At 33.0% G+C, this 5,710-nt stretch overlaps 1 pseudogene; it reads left to right on the forward strand.

Moving 5' to 3' along the window:
- Nucleotides 1-2,619: 2,619 nt before the first annotated feature.
- On the forward strand, nt 2,620-4,393 carry LOC121241220 (annotated as a pseudogene).
- Nucleotides 4,394-5,710: the final 1,317 nt, after the last annotated feature.

A 5,710-nucleotide genomic window follows, 5' to 3' on the forward strand; every position in this document is an offset into this window, starting at 1 on the left:
CAAGAGGCAATGATTCTTTAGGTCCAATAGGGAAGCTTTGCCTTGATTTCTGTCCTTCTATTCTGCTAACTTTTGTTTTTATCTTTACTAATTTCTTCCACTCATCTCAACTTATCTTTAAATTCAAACAACACTTAAAAAGACAAATGATCTGTTTGAAATCTGATAAGTTTCATATAAATCTTTGTTAAAATCTCAAATAGATAAGTTCATATAAGTCTTTGTTAAAAACGTAAATATGACTTAAAAAAAAGTATAAAAAAATTATTATTTATTAGTGAGATTCACTTTTTTACAAAAAAAAAAAATATTTGTATAAAATTTATCTATTTGAGACTTTTAGCATTACTCTTTCTTTAATTTGTGGTTGTTTTTTATTTTTATCTTTATTTTCTAGTTGGTCAAGACTAATTTCACCTCGACATTTCTATTACTGAAAAGACAAAAATTAAAAAAATCCCTGAAATTGCTTTAGTTGACAATTGCATTTATTATTCGAGAAGTTATGATATTGATTCTGAATTTTATTATTTTCAATCAATATATCATATTTAAAATATTCTTTATTTAAATGATTAAATTATGAAGTCATTTAAAATATGATCATCTATAAATTAAAAATGATAAGATTTAAAATAAAAAATAACATTATATATATTTACTAAGATTTATTAATTATTTTTATATATTTTTTTTTCAAATATCTTTCTTTTCTTTAACGGATGTGGGCCTCTTTTTATATTGTATAGACATAATAATAATTAAGTACTTAATTAGGTGAAGTTTTGGTGGGATCAAAAATCTGTTTCACTCTTCACTGTGCATCAAAAGTCCACTAAATTGACTTGCCCTTTATGTGAATTAAAATAAGGAAAAAAAAAAAAAAAAGAAAAGGTAATTTCTAGTTTTCTCAAAGAAAAATAAAATCGGGAGTCTACTCCTTGCATGACAAATATAAGGTGCTAAAAGAATTGAAGGGACGGCAGTATGACTTTATAAATTGATATAGTTTGTCAAATTGTAAAATTATTTTTATTATAAAGTAAATCTGATGAATCACAAGAAGTTATACAGTTTGTAGAATTATTTTTATATAATCTTTTTGTGACTGTAGCTAACACTCCTCTAACTTTAATAGATAATTATGTTTCTATAGTTGCTAGAAAATTTAATAAAGCGTAATCTTAAAGACGGTCTAAATTTTAAAATTTTGCACAAATCATTTGTAAAAAAATAAATCACACTTAAATAATAAGTGAGCTCTATTTTTTTACAAAACAGCTGCACAAAACTTATGCAAATCATTATTATTTCGTACATATACAGCATGGAAAGTTACATTTTATGTTTTCTATTGGTCTTTCGTAGGACTGCATGCATAGTTCTTATTCTTCTTCTTCTTTTTGTATGCACACCATATAACCATATAGAAAGAAAGTTTTAAATCATTCGAGTAACATAATCAGATGTACATAAGTAAACCATTAAGATTTAAAGCAGGAGATCAGGACTTCAGGAATTAAAATGATTGGGACTCGGATGAAAATACTTAATGAAAAATTATACTCATCATCTTATACACCACACACCATACATGATTTTTTACTTTTTTATTTTTCAAGTTATGCTACAAACATTCAATTTTGCATCCTCTTTGTGCACTCCATTGATGTGATTGGCAAAAACAGTTATTTTATATTAAAAAAAACTGACGTAGCCAATCACATTTGTGGTGTGCGTAAAGAGTACACAAGAATGACTGCACACAAAGTTTTTATTATTTTTTTTCCTTAGCAAATATAAAGATGATGAGTAGAAAAACTTAATTAGTTTAGTAGGGATAAAAAAAAAATATGTGTTGTATGGTGCGTAGTGTGTGATGATGAGTAGCAAAACTCATACTAGTGAAAATAAGTTGTGAAAGAGAGGTTAGATATGATATGTTAGATTGTAAAATTATTTTTATTATAAAATAGATTTAGAGTAATTCTACATACAGTTACAAATTGCGTAAACGCTACGTAATCGCTTTAAAAAAAGTAAGATTCATTATAAAAAATTAATTTTTTTCATGTGAATCTCATATTTTATTCATTTTTTTAAAAATAATTACACAACGATTGTATAATTCACGATTATAAATATATTTTCTTATAAATCTAATACATCATATACAATCACGTAGCATTGATTTTGGTGGAATTTGTGGCCATAACACTTTATAATACAATACAAATAATGTTTGTATAATAAGAATTTCTCTTCGTATGAATGTGCTAACGTGGCAGTATACCAGCCATAGTATTTGAGTGTTTGTAAACGTGTCGTCCATTCACGGCCAAACTGGTGGAAACGCATGCAAGTGGAAAGCAGAACGTACGGTAAAAGAGTGGCTTCAACTGGCCTAGCGTACACGTAATTAACTTCGGGTCCAAGGAACCAATTACGTGGTCAAAAAATACACGAGTCTTCATGTCCTGCTTCTTACTAGCCTCTTATTCTCTGACACGTGTTACTTCATCACAAGCTGCTACGTATCTCCTTGATCTGCCACCTCAACACACTCCTCTTCAGTATAAAAACCCGGCCCACTACGGACGTCAAAACCAAATCACCAAACACAAACTGTACGTGCACCAAACTAGCTGAAACTTGAAAGCAAGAGATCAGAAAGAGAGAAACAGAGTTGAGAGCAGCAGATATGGATACTGCAGGAAAGAGAATCAGAGTTGTGATGCTGCCATGGTTGGCTCACGGCCACATATCGCCATTCCTGGAGCTTTCCAAGAAGCTTGCTAAGAGAAACTTTCACATTTACTTCTGTTCCACGCCCGTCAACCTCAGTTCCATCAAGCCAGAACTATCTGGGAAGTACTCTCGCTCGATACAGCTCGTTGAGCTCCATCTTCCATCCCTGCCGGAGCTTCCTCCTCAATACCACACAACCAAAGGCCTCCCGCCCCACCTCAATGCCACCCTCAAAAGGGCATTTGACATGGCTGGCCCTCGCTTCTCCAACATCCTGAAGACCCTCAGCCCTGATCTGCTTATCTATGATTTTCTTCAGCCTTGGGCCCCGGCAATAGCTGCCTCCCAGAATATCCCGGCTATCAACTTCTTAAGTACCGGAGCGGCCATGACTTCTTTTGTGCTCCATGCCATGAAGAAACCAGGTGATGAATTTCCTTTCCCAGAGATTCATCTTGATGAGTGTATGACAACAAGGTTCGTCGACTTGCCTGAAGATCATTCTCCGAGTGATGATCATCATCACCACATTAGTGACAAAGATCGGGCTCTTGAATGTTTCGAGCGATATTCTGGTTTCGTAATGATGAAGACTTTCGAAGAACTCGAGGGGAAGTACATAAATTTCCTCTCCCATTTAATGCAAAAGAAGATCGTAACAGTTGGTCCACTCGTTCAAAACCCCGTCCGTGGAGATCATGAGAAATCCAAAACCCTTGAGTGGCTGGACAAGAGAAAACAGTCTTCAGCAGTGTTTGTTTCGTTTGGAACTGAGTATTTTCTGTCAAAGGAAGAAATGGAAGAGATAGCGTAAGGTCTCGAGCTCAGTAACGTGAACTTCATATGGGTAGTCAGGTTTCCCGAGGAAGAGAAAGTTAAGCTCGAAGAGGCATTACCAGAGGGGTTTCTGCAAAGGGTAGGAGAGAAAGGAACGGTGGTTGAAGGTTGGGCACCTCAAGCAAAGATACTGATGCATCCTAGCATCGGTGGTTTTGTTAGTCACTGTGGATGGAGTTCTGTGATGGAAAGCATAGATTTTGGAGTGCCAATTGTTGCCATTCCCATGCAACTTGATCAACCAGTGAACGCTAAAGTAGTGGAGGAAGCTGGTGTAGGTGTGGAGGTTAAGAGAGACAAAGATGGGAAGCTTGAGAGAGAAGAGGTTGCAACAGCTATCAGAGAAGTGGTGATGGGGAATATTGGAGAGAGTGTAAGGAAGAAGGATAGAGAAATGAGAGATAATATAAGAAAGAAAGGAGAGGAGAAAATGGATGGAGTTGCTCAGGAGCTGGCCCAGTTATATGGAAATGGAATAAAAAATGTGTAAAATTAGTAATTTTACGTATAATCGTGAAGTGTGTAAATATTACATAATCGTTATGAAAATGTGTGAGGTTTATTATTAAAAAATTAATTTTTTTATGAAAATTTTATATTTTATTTACTTTTATTTTAAATAATTATGCGACAGTTGCATAATTTACAGTTATAAATATTTTTTTTTGTGTAAAATATTGTTAGGGCCAGTGTTCTTGGTGTATACTCTATCAGTATCATGAGAATAAAAACTCATGTGCACCAATCTATTACAGATTTACAGTCAGATGGTGCATATTGATGTTTAATTTACACGCTTTTCTATCATGTTTTAAACTTTGTGGAAATATAATAAAGTTGTCCCTAAATTTGCTTATAGAAAAACGCTATGGATCAGATCCCACACCCCATACCTTACGTGTGAGGTGTGGGGTTTTATTTTTTATTTTTTTTTTCTTCTCTTTCCTTTAATACGTTATAAAACAAAATTTGATGAGACAGAAGTCGGAAAGAGAGGCCGAGGAGAGAAATCGAAGGGAGAAAGTTTGAGGAAGGAGATTGAAGAGAGAGCTCGAGGAGAGAGTGGTCGAATAGAGAGAACTTAAGGAGAGAGGCCAAGGACAGCTTGAGGAGAGATTAGAGAGATCGGAGAGAGAGAGCTTGAGAAGAGAGATCGAGAAGAGTTTGTGGAGGGAGAGAGAGGTCGGAGAGAGCTTGAAAGTGATGACGATGGATCTACATAAAGTTGAAAAAAACAAAAAATTATGAGATAAGAGATAAAGCAGTGGATAGCTTGACTCTTTAGCTCATAATCTCCTAATTGTTAGTAACTGGCTCGTTTGTTTTCAGAGATGAGATGAGATGAGATGAGATTAAAGTTAAAAAGTTGAATAAAATATTGTTAGAATATATTTTTTAATATTATTTTTGTTTTGGGATTTGAAAAAGTTGAATTGTTTATTTTATTTTGTGTGGGAATTTAGGAAAGTTGTAATGATGAAGTGAGATGAGATGAGATGAGATGAGATGTTTCTTGAAAACAAACGAGGCCTTAGTTGATGTCGTACGTCGGCACATGGTACCTACGTAATAGACTGCATGAAACAGTTTGAAAGAAACAGGAGCTGGAAAAGGACAGCTTTTGATAATCAATCGATTCTTTTTTTTTTTTTTTTTTTTTTTTTTTTTTATGGAATTGAATATGGTGTATTCACTTTCGGAGTTAAAAGGACAAACGATATCGGACGGCTGTTCAATCATGAGTACTTGCTCAGTGTGCAAATAGAGTCCAACACAAAGTTGCATCCAAAGTGACCTTCCAACGGGCATTGATTGCGCAGCAGTCCACAATTTCAAGATCAGGTCGTTGTTCTTATATTTATTTTATAATAAAAATAATTTTTCACTCTTAATATATTACATTAAATCATTAAAATTATATAAAATAAGATATTACACAATTATATAAAATAAGATATTACACACTAAGCTGCCGTTTAAATAGTAAAATAAAATGAGATGATTTTAAATAAAAATTAAAAATTAAATAAAATATTATTTTTTAATATTATTATTATTTTGAGATTTAAAAAATAATTATTTATTATATTTTATGTGAGAATTTGAAAAAATTATATTGATAAAA

Source organism: Juglans microcarpa x Juglans regia, chromosome 7S (genome assembly GCF_004785595.1).
Source record: "Juglans microcarpa x Juglans regia isolate MS1-56 chromosome 7S, Jm3101_v1.0, whole genome shotgun sequence".
NCBI classification, from domain to species: domain Eukaryota; kingdom Viridiplantae; phylum Streptophyta; class Magnoliopsida; order Fagales; family Juglandaceae; genus Juglans; species Juglans microcarpa x Juglans regia.